At 36.8% G+C, this 25,370-nt stretch overlaps 1 protein-coding gene across 34 annotated transcripts in view; it reads right to left on the bottom strand.

Moving 5' to 3' along the window:
* The window catches only part of RIMS2 (regulating synaptic membrane exocytosis 2), a 604,627-nt gene that overhangs the window by 385,384 nt on the left and 193,873 nt on the right, over window positions 1-25,370 (bottom strand). The window lies entirely within an intron of this gene.

The following is a 25,370-nucleotide window of genomic DNA, read 5'->3' as shown; positions in this document are numbered from 1 at the left end:
GAAGTTGATGGTGGACATTTGGCTATACTATTAGAATCTTTTGTACCTCACCGATAATGACAAAGCAAACTAGAGCTCTCCCAGAAGAGGTGTTAAGAAACTTCTAGCAGCAGAGGCAATTTTATAAAAGAAGATTTCTAAACAGCATATCAACACGTGAAAAAGTTCAAGCTAAGTAATCAAAGAATTCAAATGAAAATAATCACATTAAAGTGTATGTTTGCCCATGAAATTGGCAAAGTATTGTCCGGAGAGTCAGAGAAGAGGCACCATCTCATATCAGATTTACTGATAGAGTGCATTTGGGTAGAACCTTTCCGAGAAATATTTAGTATTATGTACCAAAACTTTAAAAGTGCTCAAAAGCTGACAGAACACTGGAAGAATAAACACTAAAATGTTAATATTGATTATTTCTGGGTGAGACATCACATTTTTTTCTTCCATTGTATTTCTTTATACATTAACCACAAAAAAAGCCCAAAGTTTAAGCTACCTGTAAGTAGAGAATTCTACAATTACAATGAAACCATAACCATAACAAATTAAGTATGATGTCAGCCCATGAGCTTTTTCTTAGCAATGCTTAAGTAAATCAAATATTAGGTTATTAGTTTTCATGTGAATAGCTATATGCATTAGCAGAGGTATTCTCTTCTTTGTCAGTTAGCTCCTAAGATTCTATAACAACTCAAATAGTTTAGTTAGTACTATGAAATATCCAAAGGAGAGGGGAAAAAACCACTTAGCACTAATTTGTTTATTATGTCATCCTCAAAAATACTTGAAGTATAAGCTCTTAAATTAAAATTACTTAAGAGTCTTGGTTTGCAAATGCCTAATGGCTATGAGCTAAATGTCTTAAGAAATGCACCACAAACTCAAAACCTAAATGAAAGCATAAAAATTGGGAACTTATTCTCTTCTAAATAACAACACAAGCCTCTTACTTGGTAAGGCTCAATATCCCTCATGGCATATTTCAATTTTATAGTTTTAGAGATGTCTGGGTTTATTTTAAATTTTTAGGAGTACGAAAGTGTGCCTACTAAAATGCTCCATACAGGGCGCCTGGGTGGTTTAGTCAGTTAAGCGACTGAATCTTGATTTTGGCTCAGGTCATGATCTCACGGTCTGTGAGTTCGAGCCCTGAATCAGGCTCTGTGCTGATAGTGCAGAGCCTGCCTGGGATTCTCTCTCTCCTCTCTCTGCCCCTCCCCTGCACATGTGCGCTCTCGCTCTCTCTCTCTCAAAATAAATAAATAAAATCTAATAAATAAATAAAATGCTCCATACATGCAAACATTTAAACATAGCTAATCAATAACTGAAACTGTATGATATATAAAATGTATAATCTATAACAAAAATACCAGAAACGTGTTAAAGGAATTTTTCGTTTTCTTAAAATATACATCTATAGTTCTATCTACATAATTGAAACAATTGCACTGTCTCTTCTGTTGCATTATTCTTGCTCCATTGGCTATTTGAACCATCTGACTGATAAAAATTTAAGGGCTATATATAAGACAGATGGTCCAGGGGCGCCTGGGTGGCGCAGTCGGTTAAGCATCCGACTTCAGCCAGGTCACGATCTCGCGGTCCGTGAGTTTGAGCCCCGCGTCAGGCTCTGGGCTGATGGCTCGGAGCCTGGAGCTTGGTTCCGATTCTGTGTCTCCCTCTCTCTCTGCCCCTCCCCCGTTCATGCTCTGTCTCTCTCTGTCCCAAAAATAAATAAACGTTGAAAAAAAAAATTTTTTTAATTAAAAAAAAAAAATAAAGATGGTCCAGAGAACAAGTTGTCTTCATATGTTTTTCAAATTAATGTCATGCATTGTAAATATTTCCCTGAGGCAAGACCATAGAACCATTCACCTCAGGGATAAGAAATAAGCAAATAAAGGCAGATGATGAAATTTTGAACAAAAGCACAGAAGGGAAAAGTCACTCAATAAAGGTAAATTGGCTTGTGCCTCAACTTAGTGTGGACAATATTTAAGGAAGATCGGCTTACATAAGCATACTACAAATCTAAAGATTCCAGAGTAAAATCATAGAACAGTGTAGTTCAAAATACCTACAGTGGTTTTCGCAATAAGTTTTTAAGAACACGTTGACACTGTTATTTTCTGATGTACAAAAAAATTCTGTAGTATTTCCCGGGGCTCGAACTCTATATCTACCTGTCCCTATTCTGGGTCGTTGCTGCAGAACGGACTCCTACTAGTTTCTATCATCTGATTTGGAAAGGAAAGGGGGGGGCACCGTGAAAGCCACCACAGATGCATGAAGCCCCACCATCACTATCCTGTCTCTGACTCCTCTTCCTGGGCCAGAAATAGGAGGGCTAATACTACTACACTTTGGCTCGGGCTGCATTATCATGAGAGGTGTTACAGGGTTGCTTCAACAGTCCAGTGCCAAGCAGCTCTTACCAGAGTAGTTCCCACTCCTGCAAGCTGGCAGCAATAGCAATTTTTCTTCCATTGGATGCAAGAGTCAGACCTAGATTTAAGCTCCAGAATGAAAATGTCCAGAGTGATTATCTAATCTGACGCCTAGAGATTCTACCTATTAGAAGAAAGAGAACCAAGATCTCTGAAAACACGACTTGGTTAAGTCTCTCCACTGTTAGGAAAACTAGTTCCAAGTAGCTACTTCCTTGATAACTGTCAAGAGAATCCCTGGAAGCAATACAACAACTTCAGGGGGCTATGTCACTATGAATATGAGCCAACTCAATCTCTAATAACTGTATTCACCAGGAACCACAGTATAAGAAATATTTATAGCTTTGGGACTCCAAGCACTCACCTAAGCTTGCAAACTGACTGCACATTGTTAGTACATGAAAACTGGAAATAATAATCATTGGCGCAACAAATAAATTGTTTTAGCAAAATACGGCAGCAAACAGAATACTATGCAATAATACTGGCCTCCGAGAGTTCGCATCCACAATTCTCTTCTTTCGTGCAATTTCCTTCTACTCATTACATCATGAGGGACTGGAAACATCACAAATACACCAAGATATTATCTCACTACATGTGGATGTAGGGAAATGAATTAGGAAGCTAAAGCATTAGTCAAAGCAACATATTAGCTGGCTTGAATTTAAATGATTACAGTAAGATGGAGACAAAGAGGACTAAAAAGGCAGATGTTGAATCAACAGGACATAATGATTGATTTGCACAGGTTGGGAGGCAGAGTATGAGGGTCAAAAGAGGAGTCAAAAATGACTCTCAGATTTCTCTCTTAAGTAGCCAAGCATATAGTCTTAAAATTGGCTGAAAAAGAAAATGCTAAAGGAAGAGCAGACTGAGGGAGAAGGAAGGGGAAGATGATGAGTTGTTGAATTTAAGCAGCATGCAAGATAGCTAAAAAGGCAAATAAGTAAGCAATTGGACAAATAAGTAAGCAATAAGCAATCTCCCTGGAGTTCAGAAGAGAGTTCTCAACCGTAGATATAAATTCAGGAAGCATCAGCGTGTTGGTAAGGATTTCAATCAAGTGAGTAAATGAGATCATCCAAAGAGAAAGTTCAAAATGAAAAGGAAAAATAAAAGTTTAAAACAGGGCACGAAGGAATTAAGTTCCACAGTAAGTCATCAAGTAAAGAAGAACCAACTAAAGGAGGAAAGAGAGGAACAGCCACGAAAGTAGGAGGGAAATCAGGAGAGTGTGGTGACCCAGAAGCCAATAAAAGGCAGTATTTTAAGAAGAATGGTATAATCAACTCTCTGTTACATATTCTGTCATCCGGAAATTGAAGAATTGCCATGTGTGATCCTGTGCCTCAAAACAATTCTCCTGAAAAGTGTTCTTTTAGCTTGAAATCACTCACTCTAATAGGGCCCAAACCTAGCCTAGGAAAATAGACTGGGAACAGACGACATTTAAGCTTCCTTCTTCTACCCCCTTTCCTTCCTTGGTAAAAGATAAGCAAACAAAATTGTTAGTCTTGGTTCAGCCAAAGCAGAAGACCTTATGCAAATAAACTCATGCAAATCTACAAGCATCTTGATCCAATGTTACCAACTTAAAAATACAATTAGACATGCTTGACCCTTACAAATGAACAGAGATCAAGATTAATCAGAGAACCCAGCTACTTATGAGTGATTAAGCGCCAAATTTGAAAGTAGAAAGTATAATACAAACAAGACCTGTTCTATCAATTTTCCATCTAGCTTTCCCTTTTCCCTTTCTGTTTCCTTCCTAAAATGACTTGTTTATTTATTATTGAATCTATTTTAGAAACCTCTTGGTTCTAACAATATTTGTCATGATGAAGAATAACATTTATTTTATGTGTGAATCGAGCCACCAATGATTTTATTGTTATACTATTTCCTATCTTTTTTTAAAACTTTTCTTAAGGTTTATTTACTTTTGAGAGAGACAGAACACGAGCAGGGGAGGGGCAGAGAGAGAGGGAGACACAGAATCTGAAACAGGCTCCAGACTCTGAGCTGTCAGCAGAGAGCCTGATGCGGGGTTCGAACTCACAAGCTGTGAGATCATAACCCGAGCCAAAGTCAGATGCTTAACCAAGTGAGCCACCCAGGCATCCCTATACTATTTTCTATCTTAAAAGAACTTCCCTTGAACCCAAATTCCCTTCGAGGTACTGCTCCATTTTTATGCTCCTCTTCACAGCAAAAGTTCTTCAGGAATTGTCTTTAGTTGCTATGTCTATTTCCTCACTTCATATCCTCTTCTCAGTCCATGACAATCAATTTTCCATCTTTAATACTCCATCAAGATAGCTCTCATCAATGACTTCCATGTTGCCAAATTCAAATGCAGTCCTCCATTCTTCTCTTTTTTGAGCTTTTTTAAAAATTCCAGTTAGTTAACATACAGTGTTATAGTACTTCCATCTCTGTTCTTTTCTTAACATAACTCCCCTCCACAGCATTTGATACTGATGTTATGCTGCCCATGGTCCTTTAACCATTTTTTTTGTCTTCTTTGTTCTTGAAACACATTCTCCTGATTTTCTTCTTCCTCAGTAGCAATTTTTTCTCAGGGTCTTTTGCCGGCATCTGAATGTTGGGAATGTCCAAGGCTCTATTGTGACCATGTTATCGACCTCTTCTGTTCTTTTTTTGTTGTTTTGTTTAAGGTAAATTCTACCCCCAACGTGAGGCTCAAACACACACTTCAAGTTCAAGAGTTGCATGGTCTACCAATTGAGCCAGCCAGGTGCCCTAACGTTTTCTGTTGCTCAAGCTACATGCTCTACCTAGATGATTTAAATCCATGGCCTTAAATACCTCGTACATGTTATATCTTTGTCTTTATCTTCCCCTAGAACTCCAAACTCATATAACTGTCTATCAACTTGACATCCCCAAATGGGAATCAGAAGTTCCTCTCAAATATATGTCCAAACAAAATTTCTGATTTCCTTATCTAAATCTGTTCCTCCTCAGTTTTTCCTATCTTGGAACAACACCATGGTTTACCTAGGAATTATCCTTGATATCCCTCTTTCTTTGACACTCTACCACCTACATCCAATCTATCAGTAGGTTCTGTCAACTCTATCTTCAAAATGGAACACAAATCCATCAAAATTTCCATCTTGCTACAATTCAAATTCAAGCTAGCAATATGTCTCACAGACCATTTCAATAGCTTCCTAATTTCTTTTTTTATTATTATTTTAACATTTATTTATTATTGAAAGACAGAGAGACACAGAGCGTGGGCAGGGGAGGGGTAGAGAGAGGGGAGACATAGAAGCTGAAGTAGGCTCCAGGCTCTGAGCTGTCAGCACACAGCCCGACACGGGGCTCGAACTCACAAACTGTGAGATCATGACCTGAGCTGAAGTCGGTCGCTCAACCAACTGAGCCACCCAGGCGCCCCTCTTCCTAATTTCTCTGTGCATCAATACCTGTCTCCTACAACCATTCTCCACACAACAGAATGACCACACAAAAACATAAATAATATGTTCCTTCTATGTTTAATCCCTACAATGGCATCCTATCACATTTAAAATAAAATCTAAACTCTCTCATTTTACAGAAAGTAGAGAGCTGCATTTTTTCTTTGTCCAAGTGGTTGGTGACAAAGTTAGAATGAGCATCCACATCTCCTTACAGTGCAGTGCTCCTTACTAAGTACTATCATGGCTCTCAGTCAGCAACTCCTCATGAATGCTCTCATTTAAAACATAAGCTAACTTTATAGTTTAAAAGTGCCCCCAGAATGTAAAAAAAGAAATGATAGGAAAACACAAATAAAAAGATCACAGTAGGCTTGGACATAAACATAACTCCCAAATCTCATTTTTTTGAGGGAGTAAAACACAAAGATGCACCAAAGCACTGCATCAAAATATATTTAGACAGGAAAGGGAAATATTCCAATGAAAAAAAATCAAATTTTCATAATCCTCCCCCCACTCACATGACTCTAATTCTTATTAAGCAAAGTCGACTATAGGAAATAGGTTTCTTACCACCTTCCAGACAGTGATTTTAAATCATAACTCAAAACTTTCAACCATGTCAAGTAATTTAAATAAGTAAATTTCAGATATATATCACAGAAGCCAAAAGCAATTTTACCCCACAAGTTTGAGTGCATATATTCTGTAGTATCATAGCCATGAAAAATATAAACTTTTTGTGAGAGATGTGACTAAAATTTGCCAGTTCTGCTCTATCAACGCAGATCAATTCTCGTGCAGAGAAAAGGAAGACGAAAATAGTTGAAGAGATTGGATAAATACTCAAGAATCTGAAAATATTACTGAGGAAAAATAAATTGAAAACTTAACATCTAAGAAAGAGACAAACAAAAAAGTGCTCAGGTGGAAAGTTATAAAAAGAAAGAAGAACTGAAAAAGAACAAAATAAAAGGGGGTTTTATCAGTCAAGAGGGGAGGTCACCCTTAAGTTTAATTTTCCAGTTCAAGCACTGTGTAATTATGTAAGCACAGTGAGAACTGTTCCACCAATAACCTTCAAACCAACCTGGAAAGACCTTTCCAGACAAAGAGCTTCCAATCATACCTCAAAACTTCCAACTGTGTTAAATAATATATACAAGCATCTTGCAGGTATATAGCACAGAAATAAAAATAGTTGGTTATAGGTAAGAACAATTTTTATTCTCTACTCTGCTTATTTTTGCTGCATTATTTGTCTGAAAAAAACTAGAGTAGCCATAGATTACTACAGAAGAAATCCATATGATCTGTATTAATGTTCCTAACTGTACCCCAAATTTTAGGACAATAGCAATTTATCATGTTTTGAGCTATCTTGAGATGCATGAGACTAACTCTGTCTTCGAGATTTTTAAGGATAAAAGAGATCTCACAAAATTAAAACTAAAACGCTTGTGAGAAACATGCACTAGTACTAAGTAATGCACTCACAATTAAAGATAAAAGACATACACAATTAAAAATAAAAAGACAATTTCTATAAATTTCTTATTAAAAAAAATTGTACAAACTCTTCTGAGTTCTAAACTAAATCTCTCAATGGCTATGACATTGTAGGTAAAGGCTACAGTCAAAACATGCCAGCATCACTTCAAGAAAAACCCTGTCCAATTCACTACATTTTAAACATATTCCTACCTATTCCTCCTAGAAACTCTAGTCAACAGGGTCACCTAGAAGACTCTCCCAGTTGGTTAAGTGTCCAACTTCGGCTCAGGTCATGATCTCATGGTCCCTGAGTCCGAGCCCCACGTCAGGCTCTGTGCTGACAGCTCAGAGCCTGGAGTCTGCTTCAGATTCTGTGTCTCCCTCTCTCTCTGCCCCTCCCCCACTCAAGCTCTCTCTCTCTCTCTCTCTCTCTCTCTCAAAAATAAACATTAAAAAAATTATTTAAAAAAAAGAAACTAAAGTCAACAAAGATCTTTTACATTTGTTTATCAAGAGGAGCAGAGGAAATAAACCACATGGACAAACTCAAGGGCATAACCAGAAATAAAGTAAAAAATAGGGAAGGAAGCTGAGAGTTTCATATAGTTTAGGTTATCTTATATAATTCTGTGTATACGCAATTAAATACTCTATTGGTAGTGGAATAAGAGACTAATAGAATTTTTTTCTCTAATTTAGCAATTCTCAAAATTATAGTCTAATGACCTCAGGGGGATTCCAAGACTCTTTCAGAGGATCTCCAAGGTCAAACGTATATTCATAATAATATTAATACATTATTTGCCCTTTGGACTCTCATTCTCTTTTGGGTGTTACAGTAGGGTTTTCCAGAGGCTAAATTATGTGTGATATCTCAAGATACTGACTACAGACGAAGATAAAAGAATCCAGCTGTCTTCCACTAAATCAAACATCAAAGAGATTTGCAAAAATGTAAAATAATGCCAATTTTCTTACTAAGTTTTTCTTTTCTTTTTGAAACATGTTGTGTTAGTTCTCTATTGCTGCAAAACAAATCTCCACAATCATGATGACTTAAAAAAAAATACACTTATTATCTTACGGTTTCTATAGAAACTGTCAGGAGTCCAAGTATGGTTTCAAGGGTGTAATCAAGGTGTTGGCTGAACCACGTTCCCTTTGGAGCTTAGGGTCCTTTTCCAAGCTAAGATGATTGTTGACAGAATTCAGTTCGTTGTGACTCTAAGACTGAAGTCTCCTTTTCCTGCGTTCAGCTCCCAGAGACTCCCCCCTCAGATCCCTGCCATACATGCTTCCCACAGCCCCTCACTACATGGTAAGTGACTTCTTCAAAGCCAGAGAAAAAACTCTGGCTTCGGTCTAAGACACAGTCTCACATAATGTAATGTCATGACAGAAATGACCATCCCACCATTTTTGCCATATTCTTTTAGCTAGAAGCAAGTCACAGGTTCCATACATACTCAAGGGAAGGGCAAACCTCACTGTAGGTCAACTTAGAACTCTACTTACTCCCTCCCTATGGTTAGTTAAAACTTAGTGGATTTAGTGTTTATTTAAATTAATTAATAAAGGTATATTTTAATTCTCAGGTTTTATTTCTAATATGGTAAATACCAACAAATATACTCTATATACACAAAAACTCCTTGAGGTCCTCAATTATTTTTAAGTTTGTAAAGAGATCTCAAGACCAAAATGTTTGAGAACCACTGCTCTAATCTAAGCTGGCTCTTATATATTTGCTTTCTCTGATATCTGACACATGATAAAAGATAAGAAAATGTACTTTCTGCAAGTAGTGTTCCTATCTTAGAACAAATAAGCGGTAAGCATGCTCCCCATATAGAATGAAATTTAAAATTGAGGAAATTATCCAAATTATTCAGCTTTCCATATCATTCAGCTTGAAATTTTGAACCATGAATATTTACTTTTGTAAATGTTTAACTATTCCCCACCTAATCCCATACTTTCACAATTTCAGGGAATTGCAGGAGCAATGTCCTTGGGTAGAAAACACAGGTAGGTTCTATGCATAACTAAAACAGGGATTGTTTATCTATAGTAACATGCAAAAAGGTAGAGAATATGAGCACAGATGCTTCGATATAAATAAGTGTAAAAGAATTTAAAGGCTCCACCATGATACTAACTGCTCTCATTCATGTTATTATGGATTGATAAATTTAGATGCCTGAATCCTCAAACAATTAAAGGTATTAAGTAGGAAAATATGTCTTGATCTTGATTTCAAGGTTTGACTCCAACTCCCTTGTTTGTTTGTTTGTTTGTTTGTTTGTTTTAACTCTGGTGAGATATGTTAGACCTTGTATGAGCCTTAGAAAGCCTATTTGTTCTTGCACCTTAAGCTTCAGTATCCAACATGGCAAAGCCAGTGGCTAGCTTCTTAGTCTCACCCTTCTTCCTCTATGATCTTCCAAAGGGGACTGCCCAGTTGTTTCATCCCAGAACTGTCTTATCACATCCCCTACAGGAGATGAAAATATACAGTGAAAAAAAAAATGGAAGTAGTTATTTATCCCAACCAAGTTTCATATATTACCACTTTATTCACTTTATTAAAGATCTAAAAAACACTTCTACACTCACCAGTCCTCATCCTTGCCCACCTTAGCGTAGCAGTCCAATTTTGTAGCCTTTATCCATTATATCCCTGACCAATATCAGAACTGTTTCACTTGGTATATATCAGGATATGGGGAGAGGTGGGTGAGATGCCCTAGAAGTCAGTATATCACATTAATATCACCATAAAAGCCAAACTACAAACACTCCCATAGCTCATTGTTCACACTAAAACTGTCAATATATCAATAAACATACAGTAAAAAAAAAAAAAAAAATGGTGGGGCTCCTGGGTGGCTCAGTCGGTTAAGTGCCAGACATCAACTCAGGTCCTAATCTCACAGTTCCTGAGTTCAAGCCCCACTTCGGACTCTGTGCTGTCAGCTCAGAGCCTGGAGACTGCCTCAGATTCTGTATGTCTCTCTCTCTCTCTCTCTCTCTCTCTCTCTCTCTCTTTCTGCCCCTCCCCCACTCATTTAAAAATTGGTGTAAAGAATTATATAAGCATATATACTAATATTAGTTAAGAACTTGTTATAGCTTATTAAATCTTATATATTTATGCATGAATGACTTGAGAAATCCAAGATACACATTAGTGTTGGAATGAATTATGGTCTCACCAATGGTCTCACAAATGGTTTGGTGTTAACCAATAATTTTCTCAGCAATTACTTAAAAAAGAGTGTTTCTGGCTAACAAAACCACCACCACTGACTAACAAATTATTCCATCTTAATGTCTTTCTAGCTTTCCTTTCCTTGCAACTTTACTTTCTTTGATATAATGATCAGTACCAAAACAAAACCATATTTAAGTGAATATATGGCCTTCAAAAGAAGCTTGTTAAAAATGAATTTATGGACACTTTTTTTTTTCTCAAGAAATAGTAAGCAACAAATTCGGTCTAAGTCAATTAAATGTCACTGATTAGGAGAATGGATATTGGCTTATAATATTTGAGGTAAGACTGAAAAGCAACTAGTTCTAAAGTGACCAATATAGTTAAGTCATACTGTGAAGGAAGTAGGTAACAACTTTCCAAGACTTTGAATAAGAAAGACAAAATAACTGAACAAAAGGCAAATTTTCTATAAGTCAAAGGAAATTAACTGACTGAAGGTCTCTGTGTGAAAAGTAAAAAGTTGCCAAATCCAGCCAGAGACACAGAGGGAAAAATGTCACTGGAATTATCCCAAAGATACTGGCAGACAAAAAGGTAAGTTGAAATTGGAATAAAATATGGTTCTAAGATAGAGATCAGTAGGTACATGGAAAAGTTAAAGTTGGAAATAAGTGTTCTATTATAATGTTTTATTCTGCGGGCACATGGGTGGCTCAGTCAGTTAAGCATCTGACTCTTGGTTTCAGCTCAGGTCATGAGCCTACAGTTTGTGAGTTCAAGCCCCACCTTGGGCTCCACGCTGACAGTACAGAGCCTGCTTGGACTGTCTCTCTCCCCTTCTCTCTCTGCCCCTCCCCTACTTGTGTGCTCTCGCTCTCTCTCTCTCTCAAAATAAATAAACTTAAAAAAATTTTTTTAATGTTTTATTCTGTCTCCAGCATTTTTAAAAGAGAAGAAGATAGCATGATTTTCAAATTATTAGTGAGACATCCCCAGAATGAGTACAGCTGCCATGACTTATAAAAATAGACTTGATATTTTTTATCCATATGCTCAAGAATAAATATGTAACCTGAGTAGTTTGATATCTATTGATGAAATTAAATTCATAATTGTAAAAAAACCTAGCCACATGAAAACTCCAGGCATCTGGCATCAGAGGCAAATTCCACCAAACATTTGGAGAAGAAATGATAACAGTTGTACACAAACTCTTACAGAAAACTGAAGATAGAAGATCACTTCCTAACCCATCTTAGGAGGCCAGCATTCCCCAGATACCAAAACCAAAGATATATATTAGAAGTAAAGGAATCTACACACCTAAATCCTTCATGAATAGAAGTTAAAAATTCTCTAACAGGACATCAGTAAATCAAATCCAGCAATATATAAATAGAACAATACCATCATGACCAAAAGGGGCATTCCAGGAATGCAAGGCTGGTACAACACTTGAGAACAGTATAACTTACTACATGAACAGATTAAAAAAGAAAAATCAAATTATCATCTCAATAGAGGCAGAACAAAACACCTGACAACATTCCACAGCCAATCACTCAGCAAACTAAGAATGGAAGAGGAATTCCTTAACCTCATAAAGGATATCTATGTAACAACTACAATTAACATCACGTTTGACTGTAAAAAAGTCAAAGCATCAACCATAAGATTGGAAAGAAGGTAAAGATGTCACCTTTAACACTGAGGTGGATTCACTAGCCAGTAAAATAGTACAAGAAATGGAAATACACTGCTTACAAACTGAAAAGAAATAAAGCTGTCTTTTTTTACACATGACACCATCATCTACATAAAAAATCTCAAAGAATGTTTAAAAACATAGTGTGGTACTGTCCCAGGATAGCCAAATAGACCAATAGGACAGAATAGAGAACTCAAAAATGACCCAACTACATACAGAAATATGTTATGAACAGGTGCTACCAAAATCCAGTAGTGGCCAAGTGGATTATTTAATAGCTGCTGCTGGGAACCCTGGCTCACCATATGGGAAGATTAAACTTGAACTTATATTTTGCCATAACTACAAGTAAATTCAGACTGATTAAAGACATATATGAGAAAGGCAGAGCATAAAAGCTAATCACAGAAAGTGCAAAAGAATATTTCTAGGATCTTTGAGTGAGGTCTGACTTCTTAATCATGACTAAAAGATCACAAACTATAAAGTAAAGAAAGTAATGGATTTTACAACATCAAAATAAGAATGTTCAACAAAGACACTGAAGATGAAAATGACAGGGAGCTAATTTTTTTCAATTGGGCAAATAACATACATAAACAATTCACAGCTATGGCAGCCCAAATTGCTAACAAGTATATGAAGGAATTCCTGACTTCAACATAATCAGGAAATTTCAAATTAGAACAAAAATACCCCTTAAGATCTACCAGACTGGCAGAACGCAAACGTCTGAAAATTACTATTAGTAATTAGATGAGGATTCACAAATCCTCAAGCACTGCAGGTAGGAGTATGGACAGAGACATTCTTGAAAACAGAAACTAGTTAAACAAAATATATACACCCTATGTAACAGGAATTCCACATCTAGATATACACACTTCAGAGGAAGACTTGCATAGGTCCATAGGAGGCATGTTCCAAGGATGTTCACTGATTCACTGTGTGCGGTAGTGAGGAGTTTTCCCATAGCCTAGATTCTCCATCACTAATGGATTGTCAAATAAAATATGATACATACTAGAAATATGTATTAGCTTGCCAAAACAAATTCCCACAAATTTAGTGGTTTAAAACAATACCAGTTTATTGTCTCAGTTTTGTATGTTAGATGTCTAGTGGAAGCTTCGATGGACCAAAATCAAGGTGCCAGATGAATTTTTAGAGGCTCTAGGAAAGAAAATTTTTTTTGTTCTTTGCTCCTTCATGTTGCTGGCAGAATTCAGTTCCTTGAGGTTGTAGACCAAGGTCACTATTTTCTTGCTGGCTATAAACTGAGAGCGGTTCCCAATTTCTAGATGCTACGGAATGGACTTACGGTCCCCTTCCTCATCCTCAAACTCAACAATGGCCAGTCAAGTCTGTCAGGCTTTGAATCCCTCCTTTTCCTTCTTCCATCTCATCTCATTGACCCAGTCAGGAAAGGTTCTCTACTTTTAAGAACCCAAATGAGTAGACTGGACTCATCTAGAAAATCCAAGATAATTTTCCCATCTCAAGATCTATGGACATCTTTAGAGACCATTATTCTGTCTACCACAGAATATAATGCAACAATAGACTAATATCCCTACATAAATAAATCTTTTCAAATGTAGCATCTAAAGCACCACATCATTTATGTAATTTAAAACATGTACATACACAATACAAGATTTTGTTATTATTCCAAGATCCATATTTAGGTGGGGAAAGAATACAACAGAAAAGCCCTATAGGGATCACTTAAACGCCATAAACTGATAAATATGACTAACAAAACATACATCTGAGAACCAAAATAAAGAGTGGCAGAAGAGATATTAATGATCCAGGAACATCAACACTATACAAGTTTCTTTCCTACTATTTTTATATCATCTTCTGTCTTTAAATTTTTTTCATTAAAATTCTGTTAAAGTTTTAACAAACCTATAAAACCTTCCCCAAAGTGCCCTTTGTAATTCCATCATTTAAATGTGTTCATTTAATTCTTTAATTCCATAGATTTCTTATTATTTATTTATTTATTTATTTATTTAATTCTGAGAAAGAGAAAGCTCAAGCAGGGGAGGGGCAGAGAGGGGGGGAGAGACAGAATCTCAAGCAGGCTCCACACTGTCAGCGCAGAGCCCAACATGGGGCTTGATCTCACGAACCATGAGATCATGACCTGAGTCGAGATCAAGAATTGGACATTTAACCGAATGAGCCACCCAGGCACCCCTCTAAGTCCATATATTTCTAAGTTATATTTTGTTACATTTGTTTTTTACCAAATTCAAATAGTTAGATGACTACATCATTAGTCCTGACTTCCTGGATTATAAATTCTTATGGCATAGAGCATCTTCTATCTTTTTTGTATTTCTCTTTCTATATGAGTGTTATAAAGTATATACTTATAAAATATTATAGGCTAAGTAGCTGAAGTGATATTTGCTGCAATATAGTTCCATGCAGAGCTTTCTACAAGTCCAACAAGTACTATGCATGATTTTCATTAGATACACATAGAAAGCCCCCAAGAAGAATAGGGAGATCATGTAATGTATTGTCAATGTCAAGACTTTTGAGAGTAAAGTAAGTGCTCTTAAAAATTATGCTGGGACAACAGGTATAAGCCAGGACTGACCCTAACAAATGGGGATATAGGTCACCTTACCCGAAAATAGACTGAAGAACCTGGAAAACAGCAAGATATTTAGTCACATTCGATAAACTGAAGCTAAAATGTGATGGGTCAAAGCAAACATGCATAAGAACTGCTTTAAAAAAATACATTAAAGCACCTAAAATGCTCCATCATCACTGTAGGTGTCCAAGGAACAAGACTATACCAGACATCAGTCTTATATGTAGCAACAGTAGGTTAGTTCTTTTACACAGGTTAACGTGTTCTTACAAAGACATTACCAAAAGAATTATTCTAAAGGGCACAGAAAAATACAGTACTGGATTACATAAATAAATTCAATTTTCGTAAACATAGCATAATTGTAACAGGTAAATGATATGAAAAAGCCCATTGGTGGGGGCGCCTGGGTGGTTCAGTTGGTTAAATGACCAACTCTGGATTTTGGCTCAGGTCCTGATCTCATGGTTTGTGAGACTAAGCCTCGCATGGGGCTCTGAGCTGACAGTGCAGAGCCTGCTTGGGATTCTCTCTCCCCGTTCTCTCTGCCCTTCCCCTGCTCACTCGCTCACTCTCTCTCTGTCAAAATAAATAAACTTTAAAAAGAAAAAAAGAAAAGAATCAGTTATCTACTTGTCTTTTCAGTGATTTATTTAAATTCATTCCAATTTGACTAATAGTCATTGAGTGCCTACGATTTCTAGGACCTAAACCAGGCATGCTTGGACACAAACACGTAAAAGACAGTATACTTTAAAGTTGCTCAAAATTTAGTAAGAGGGAAACAAGTTGATAGGTCAGATGGTGGTAAGTGCTATAATAGAGGTGCACTTGAAAGCAAAAAATATCATTCTTGCTGGAAAAAAAAAAATGGAAAGCTTCGTGTAAGTAGGGATATTTAGGCTAAGATTCGAAGAAAAAGTAAGATCCAGGTGGAAATGCCAAGGTACACCCTTACTTAAGGATCTTGGCACTTACACTTTCTCTGCCTGGAGTGTTCTTCCTCCGGATAACCACATGACTTACTTCTTCACCTCTTTCAGGTCTTAACTCGATGTTAAGGTGTTCCCTAACCTCTAATTTAAAATTGTTAATCATCCCTCCTCCCCCTCAAAAAAATCCCTTTCTCTCTTCCCCTGTATTATCTTCCTCTGCAGCACTGAGGCCAGAGCGGAGGAGGTCCCACTCACATCTAAGGGAATGGCGCCCCCTGGCGTTCTCCACACCCACATAGCCTCCAACACACAGGCCTCAAGTTGTATCACTATCCAGTTAACTAGTTATTTCTTACCTCTTTGTCTTCCCCAACTAAAAAGCAACCTCCATGAGGGATTTTGCCTATTTTGTTCCCCGCTATACCCTCGGCACCTAGAAAACTGTCTGGCACATGACAAACAATAAATATTTGTTAAATTAGTATATGCATAGCTAGAACAGAATTCTAGATAAAGAGGTACAGCATGAGCAAATACTCTAAATTTGAAGACTAAAAGATACTTTTAAATTCATTAGTTATCTACTATGGCTGTATTATAGGTTGCATGAGGCAGAAAGTGATAGGAGATGAGGTTAAAAAATACAGATAATTAGTGAGCCTCGAAAAATTGAATGATAGGATTTTGAGCCAGAAAAAATGTATGTTTCAAATGAAACTATACCTCTGATTTTGGAATCTTGAGAAACCATTTTAGTATAAAAAAGGGTATCTTAAGCGCCACCTTACATTCTTGTGGGAATTAAAATTAAACGCCTTACATTTTTTCTCGCAGAGCGATGAACATAGTAGGTAATCAATGGATGCTAACGTCCCTTAGGAAACTAAGGATTTGAAACTTAAGTACAAAATGGGAAGGTATCAAACGAGAGGAAATGAATGACTTTGTTATATGTGTACTTTTAAAATCCTTGTTCTGGTGGGGATGCAAGCTGGTGCAGCCCTCTGGAAAACAGTATGGAGGTTCCTCAAAGAAACTGAAACAGAACTACCCTACGACCCAGCAATTGCACTACTAGGTATTTATCCACAGGATACAAGTGTGCTGCTTCGAAGGGACACACGCACCCCCAGGTTTATAGCAGCACTATCAACAACAGCCAAAGTATGGAAGAGCCCAAATGTCCATCGATGGATGAATGGATAAAGAAGATGTGGGATATATATACAATGGAGTATTACTCGGTAACCAAAAGAATGAAATCTTGCCATTTGCAACTACGTGGATGGACCTGGAGGGTATTATGCTAAGTGAAATTAGTCAGAGAAAGACAAAAATCATATGACTTCACTCATATGAGGACTTTAAGAGACAAAACAGATGAACATAAGGGAAGGGAAGCAAAAATGATATAAACACAGGGAGGGGGACAAAACAGAAGAGACTCATAAATATGGAGAACAAACAGGGTTACTGGAGAGGTTGTGGGAGGGAGGATGGGCTAAATAGGCAAGGGGCACTCAGGAATCTACTCCTGAAATCATTGTTGCACTATATGCTAACTAATTTGGATGTAAATTTTTAAAAATAAAAAATTAAATTAAAAAAATAAAAATAAAATAAAATAAAATAAAATCCTTATTCCGGAAGGAAAGTAGAGAATGGAGAAAAGCAAATAAACTGAGACCCAGAAAACCAGAAAGCAAGAAACAATACCTCAACAGGACAGTGATATCCATAACTGGAAAGGAGGGGTTGAATACAAGAGATACAGTAAAGATGCAGTTGGCCAAGCACGTAAATAAATATTCACTGAATATGAAAATCAAGAGAAAGAGGGTTAGAAAATACTATGTAAGTATCTTAACTTGGGCAGCAGGATGACTGATGGTACATCCAAGAGCTGGGGAATGACAACAGAGCTGCCCCTTTGGGAGGAAACACACACTTAGATTTAGAACATTTTGATTTTGAAATATTTATGAAACAAAAAGTAAGACTGTACAGCCTCCAATTGTAAATACAAGTCTGGCACATGGAGATCTCAGAACTAGAGACAAACATTTCGGAATAAATATAATATTCACCTAGGAAAGGCAATGATATACCAGAAGTTCTGTTTTTCACACTCTCCAGTGCCAGCTTAATCCACTGAGTAGTCCTATAACCATCTCTGCAACTACAATCAAGTCATTTTGCTTCAGGGGCACACCTTTGCCATCTGGTGGCAAAAATGATAAATGATAAATATCCTTGATCATTCAAAAGCTGAACTCTCTTATCACTTATCAGTGCCATTTCCAGCAATATATTACAGGGAAAGAATATTTCATACTTCATTTCTAACACAATTGCTATTTCTCTTCTCACTTTTTGCTCTGATCACTAATACACCCAAACTATATAGCTGGAAGAAGTATTTTTTAGTACAGTTTTTTGGTTGGTTTTTTTTTGTTTGTTTGTTTTTGTATTTATTTATTTTTGAGAGACAGAGAGAGAGCACAAGTGGGGGAGGGGCAGAGAGAGAGGAAGACACAGAATCTGAAGCAGGCTCTAGGCTCTGAGCTGTCAGCACAGAGCCCCAACGTGGGGCTCAAACTCACAGGCTGTGAGATCATGACCTAAATCGAAGTCAGATGCCTAACTGACTGAGCCACCCAGGCACCCCAGTTTATTTATTTTTTGAGAGAGACAGAGACAGGAGACAGAGCACGCGAGCTGGGGAGGGGCAGAGAGAGGGAGAGGGAGAGAATCCCAAGCAGGTTCTGCACTGTCAGCGTGGAGCCTGACGCCTGGTTCAAACTCACGAACTGCGAGATCATAACCTGAGCCAAAGCCAAGAGTCTGATGCTGAACTGACTGAGCCACCCAGGAGCCACTGAAAGAAGTATTATTGGTAAAAATATAACCTCCCTGCTCTCCAGAACCTTCCCACTTTTCCACAATTCACTCATTGCATAATCTAAGATACATCACAAGTTATTTAGCTAAATAACTATGAAATTTAATGTATTACTAGAGCTCAGTTGCCAAGTATCTTACTTTCAATGACTAACAGTTTGAATTGCTTCTGTACCGGAAATGGACTTTTGAAACTAGATACATGCTTTGAACAGACTGATAAATAGAACAGTACAGAACATCTATAAATATACCTTAAAATACAATAATTCAATGTGTGATAAAAATGGCATCTCAAATCAGTGGGATGAAAAGATTCACCACTCAATAAACAGTTGTGGGACAAAGAGTAACCACGTATATAAAAAAGTAAGGTTAGATCTGTACCTCACACCATAGTCTAATAAGTTTCTGATAGATCACTGTTTCATAATGTCAAAGAAAAATCATAATAGTATTAGGATAAGTCAAAGGGATATTTTTAATCTTAGTGAAAAGACGGCAACAACAAAGGATTCGACTATACCCCTCTCCATTGAATATATATATAAATAGCCAATAAGCACAAGAAAAGATGATCAATATCATGAGTCATGAGGGAAATGCAAATCAAAACCACAACAAGATAAAATTTCACATTCACAAGCATGACTGTAATAGAAAAGACAAGAAAATTGAAAAGATATGGCCACACAAAAACTTGCATAACAGCACTATTCATAATAGCTCAAACGTGGAAACAACTCCAGTGTCCATCAACTGATGAATGGCTAAGCAAAATGCGGCATATTCACCCAATGAAATATTATCCAGTCATAAAAATGAATGAATTACTGATCCCTGCTCCAACATAAATGAACCTTGAAAACGTTATTCTAAGTGAAAGAAGCCAGACACAAGAAGCCATATATTGTATGATTCTATTTTTATGAAATACCCAGAATAGGCAAATCCTGGGAGGTATAGATTGGTGGTTGCCAGGGAGCGGAGGGCAGGGGAGAATGGTGACTGACTGCTCATGGGTATGGAGTTTCTTCTGGTGATAGTAGAACTGCTCTGGAATTAGTGGTGATGGTTGCCCAAATTCACAAATATACTAAAATCCACTGAATTGTATCATTTAAAGGGTGAATTCCACCTCAAGTGAATTAGATCTCCATTTTTTAAAAAGTAAATGGGAGTCATAAAAGAAAAAAAATCCCAAACACTGTAAAAGACATGGTTATGTGTATGCACTGGAAAAAGGACAACATAAGCAAAACCAAACGACAATAACAAAGTCAGAAAAAACATTTGCAATCTCAGGCAAGCAGAAATCCCCTACAGTTCCTGCCACCTGGTATAAACACCTTGTGTTATCCCCTCCTTTTGAGTGTTGGTGGGATCTGTGAGTATGATGGGACTATCATTTCCATACATTATATGACAAAAGTGAGGTGATTTTGTAGATATGATTAAGGTCCCTGCTCAGTTGACTTTAAGTTAATGAAAAAGAAAATTATGAGAGGTGGCCTTGATTAAGCAGAAAGTTAACAACCCTTTAAAAGAGCTTATAGAGGTCAGAGACAGAGGTCAAAAAGATTCACAGCAATATAGACATTCTCCTGTTGGTTCGAAGAAAAAAAAAACTGTCATGCTATGGGAAGGGACACTTGGCAAGGAACAGTGGGTGGCCCCTAAGAGCTGGGAGCCTCAGCCATACAATTTCAAGGCATTGAATTTTGCCAATAATCAGTGAGCTTGGAAAAGGACCCTGAGCATCAGATGAGACTACAGCCCCAGCCAACACTTTGATTTCAGCCCAGTGAGACTCTGAGCCAAGGATCCAGCTAACCTTTCCCCTGATCTTGACCCATGGAGCTGTGAGATAATAAATTTAAATTATTTTAAGCCATTAGGTTTTACACAGCAATAGAAAGCTATATACAATCCACTGCACCAAGAATTCTCTTCCATAATATACATAGAGATGCTAAAAATCCATTTATTTTTTAATGTTTTTTTTTTATTTTTTTTTACATTTATTCATTTTTGAGAGACAGAGAGAGACAGAGCATGAGTGGGGAAGGGGCAGAGAGAGAGGGAGACACAGAATCTGAATCAGGCTCCAGGCTCTGACCTGCCAGCACAGAGCCTGACGCGGGGCCTGAAGTCACGAACTGTGAGATCATGACCTGAGCCGAAGTCAGACACTCAACCAACTGAGCCACCCAGGTGCCCCATAATGTTTATTTATATTTGAGAGAGAGAGTGAGCAGGGGAGGTGTAGAGAGAGGGGGCGAGGGGACAGAGGACTCGAAGCAGGCTCTGCACTGACAGCAGAGAGCCCAATATGGGGCTCAAACTCACGAACTGTGAGATCACGGCCTGAGCGGAAGTTGGACACTCTACACTCAACCAACTGAGCCATCCAGGTGCCCTGAGATGCTAAAAATTCATTCAGATAAAGACTAACAGAAAAACGGGCAACAGAGTTAAAAAAGAAAAAAAGGAATACAAATATTCTTCAACATATACAAACACGCTCAACTTGATTCATTTATGATACAAGAAAGATGAAAAGTTCTATAACTTTGGAGTGCCTGGGTGGCTCAATTGGTTAAGCGTCTGACTTGGGCTCAGGTCACGATTTCACAGTTTGTGGGTTCAAGCCCCGCATCAGGCTCTCTGCTCTCAGCACAGAACCCACTTGGATCATCTGTGTCCCTCTTTCTCTGCCCCTCCCCCACTGGTGTTCTCTCTCTCTCTCTCTCTCTCTCTCTCTCTGAAAATAAATAAACTTAAATAAAAAAGGTCTATAACATTGTGTTGGCTAAAGAGTTAGAAAGCAGTAACTAAATTGTTGACAGAAGAATAGATTGGTACATGCTTTGTAGTAAGCAATATAGCAATGCCTACAAAAAATTAAAACTGCACATACATTTTTACCAAGTGATCACAATTCTGGAAATTTTATTTTATCTTATAGATATGCTACCTATATGTACCACATATACATGAGATTATTTATTACAATAGTGTTTATAATAGCAAAAAATTGGCAATAACCTAAATGTCTGTCATAGGGACTAAATAATTTTGACACACCCATTAAAAGTAATGATAGGGGTGCCTAGGTGCTTCAGTTGGTTAAGCATCCAACTTGGCTCAGGTCATGATCTCATGATTTGTGGGTTTGAGCCCTGTAACAGGCTCTGTGCTGACAGCTCACAGCCTGGAACCTGATTCAGATTCTGTGTCTCCCTCTCTCTCTCAAAAATGAATAAATGTTAAAAAAAAAAAACTTTTTAATAAAGTAATGATAAAACACACTCATCATGTACTAGCAAAAAAAAAAAAATCTCCAACATATACACACACGTATATATGTATGTGTATACAATATATCATTTTAAAGGAATAAATATATATACATATATAAATATGTATATGTATACCCCTACATTTGAAGAGAACATTTATAAAAATTTACACAAACAAAAACCCAGTGGTTGTACAGGAAAAAGAAACGGAGTGAGTAGGGTATGGAACAGGTATATAAAATAGGGAGATACCATACAGAAGAAGAAATATATCTTGAAGCATAAGAAAATCCTTCTCCATGAGCTCAGAGGTCTTAAAATTTACTCTCAAAAAAAAAAAGTTCAAAAAGAAAATGCAAATCAAAAACGGGGGTAATTAAGCAAGATTTATTTATTTATTTATTTTTTGAGAGGGAGGGAGAGAGAAAAGCAGGCCTCACCCCATGTGGGGTTCGTGCTCACCCGAAGTGGGGCTCACCTGATGTGGGATTCAAACTCATGAACCGTGAGATCATGACCTGAGACGAAATCAGATGCTCAATGACTGAGTCACCCAGGCGTACTCAAACAAGATCTTAAACCATATTTTAAATCAGCATTGCAATCTTTCAAGTGCAATAATACTAAGTTATTTTGAACAAAATAACTTCTAACACTTCCTGTTAAAGAAAAAATAAATTTAATCTAATTTTACTAAAAATGTGTTTTTCATATATTATTCATTTTTTTTTTTACTTCTAACCTATGAAGAAAGGTAAGCTTTTTTAAAGTATCAAAACTATAGTGAGAATTAATATCAAAAGACAGGATAACTCCAAATTCCATGCTGTAAATGAGTTCAAGAGTTGTTACTCTTGCCTCGCATCCAGTTTAAGAGGCACAAAACATAAAATTCTACTTATATCCTTTTCAGTCAGGGTAATCTTGTTATGGTCCACTAGCAAGATCAATTTTGTTATTCAGTGTCAGATCAAAATGCCTACAGCCCATCCTAAAATACTTTTATATGTGTACCATTATGTACATAATCAAATGGTGAGACATTTTAATAGCTTTCAAATGGCAGACTTTATAATTATGTTCCAGCTATCTCCACCCCAATTAGCATAAATCTCAATTCAACTATGTGTTATCCTGGACCTTAACCATATTTTCATAGCAAAGTTTCGTTTCTTGACTACTGAATCTCCTATAAGTTAGCTTTAAGCTAACGTATTGTATGAATTCCCAAGCATTATTTAAAATACATACATCAATAATGTACTGATTTTCAATATGAAGGCTACTACAAACTCCTTTCATTCAATTATTTAACAAATTGAACATTTTGAACAAACTGAATTATTAAACAAATTCTATGCATGGTCATTTTCCCCACCATGTAGAACAGTTGAGCGCTAAAAACCTTTTTGGAGACATACGGGAATAAAATAGACAAGGCTAAGAAACAGAGACAAGATACTGAGATCAAGTTCATAGTATTTGAGTCCGTAACTCCAGTTATTCATAAGGTCTATCCTCATTCTTTTCCTGGGGGTTCTGTCAGACACTCCAATGCCCTTATGATTCACCCCCCTTTTTCTTAAGCTATTTTATAATTCCATTCATTCAGCATTTTGACAAGTGTTCACTGAGCACCACTGTGTGTCAATTACTGTGCAAAGTGCTACGTATACATTAATGAAAAAGATACACATGACTCTTGCATCAGGAAATTTACTTTGCTCAATTCCTCCTTTACTTCTATAGAGAAAAATTTCAATGTTTTTTAAAATGCTTTTTAGAATGTCAGCATTTACTGGTGCAGTGAAGTTCTTTTCTTTTTTTTTTAATATAATTTGTTGTCAAATTGGCTTACATATAGCACCCAGTGCTCATCCCAACAAGTGCCCTCCTCAATGCCCATCATCCATTTTGAAGTTCTTCTTCAAATGGAGTCAATAATTTACTTTTTGGGTGCCCCACCCCCAAAAAATTCTTATGATTGAAAATGACTAAAATTAGTTTTAAAGAACTAACATCAAAAGAAAAGTCATGCTTTTTCATGCATATATGTAAAATATACCTTCTGTATCTGTATTATTTTGTCATCTTTAGATCTTCTTAAAGTAACTAATTTCTAAAATAGATGTTGCTTCTTCACCAGATTTTATTTTCCTTTTTGAATTCACGTTTTCAGTGACTATGAGCCCTCTAGTGGAAGGCAAAGAAAACAAAAATTTTGTGCAAATTACACATTGCTCAGTAAGAATGCATTTTCTTTTTTTTGGCACCTTGCTGATGAAATAGCTATTACAAAATTTTTAAAAATCACAAAATAATAAAATACACAAATAGTTGTAGGCTTATACTATACAATAAATGCCAATACCACTGTAGGAAAAAACATTCAGACCACCTTCTATGCACTCTATGATAAGACTGTTCAGCCTCTCTTTCCTGAATATATTTCACATACAACTAACCTACAATTTCTGAAGTCTCCCACAAACGTGACTTCCTGCATCTCAAATGCTAATGAATGAGCCATGACAAAACAGGCCTCTATACCAAAGGGCAAGTGCAGGAGCAATGTCAAATATTCCTCCCACCACCAACAGTGACCTTTAGATCACACTTCGTTTTGTCAGTGAGCGCCTTGCCTCCTGCTCTTAAAGGAGATAAGTTAACTATCTTGTGTCTGAAAAGTAAGGGGAAGGATAGATTCTGGCTGGCTGTATTTCAGATGAGAACTCTGTTCACTGCACAGGCATCCCACACAGAATGAAATCAGGAGCTTTAAGTACAAAGTCGAATCCTACCAAATTTACCCCAACTTATTTTAATGCAACTCTTAATGAAACACTTCACATAAAAAACCCAGGATAAATGCCAACCTATGCAGGCTTCCAGGAGAGAACAGGTATAAACTGGGACTGTCCTAAGTGTAATGGCAGAGAGTGCAATTCCTTTTACAGGTCACTTAAATAAGGAAACTTGAGAATGGTTCAAGTTTAATTCAGCTGAAATAGAATTAAAAATTCCTTGTCACCTAAATATTGACATTAGATAATTACCAAGAGAAAGGCTGACTTTTACACTATGGAACCGACTAAAATATGTTAAACATTTAAAAAAAAAAAAGACATAGCTTATCTTTCAAAGTTCATATCATATTCTTAAAAATAAGTCTCTTAAGTGTTGGCCACATAAGAAAACGTCATTATATATCTTCAAGTCTACTGTTTGATCATTCTGCCAATAAAGTCCAGGATTAGTCTGTCTAGAGGTTTAATGACTCATTGA

The sequence above is a fragment of the Prionailurus bengalensis genome, chromosome F2, assembly GCF_016509475.1.
Source record: "Prionailurus bengalensis isolate Pbe53 chromosome F2, Fcat_Pben_1.1_paternal_pri, whole genome shotgun sequence".
Classification (NCBI taxonomy): Eukaryota; Metazoa; Chordata; class Mammalia; order Carnivora; family Felidae; genus Prionailurus; species Prionailurus bengalensis.
This window is presented reverse-complemented; position numbering and strand designations above follow the sequence as displayed.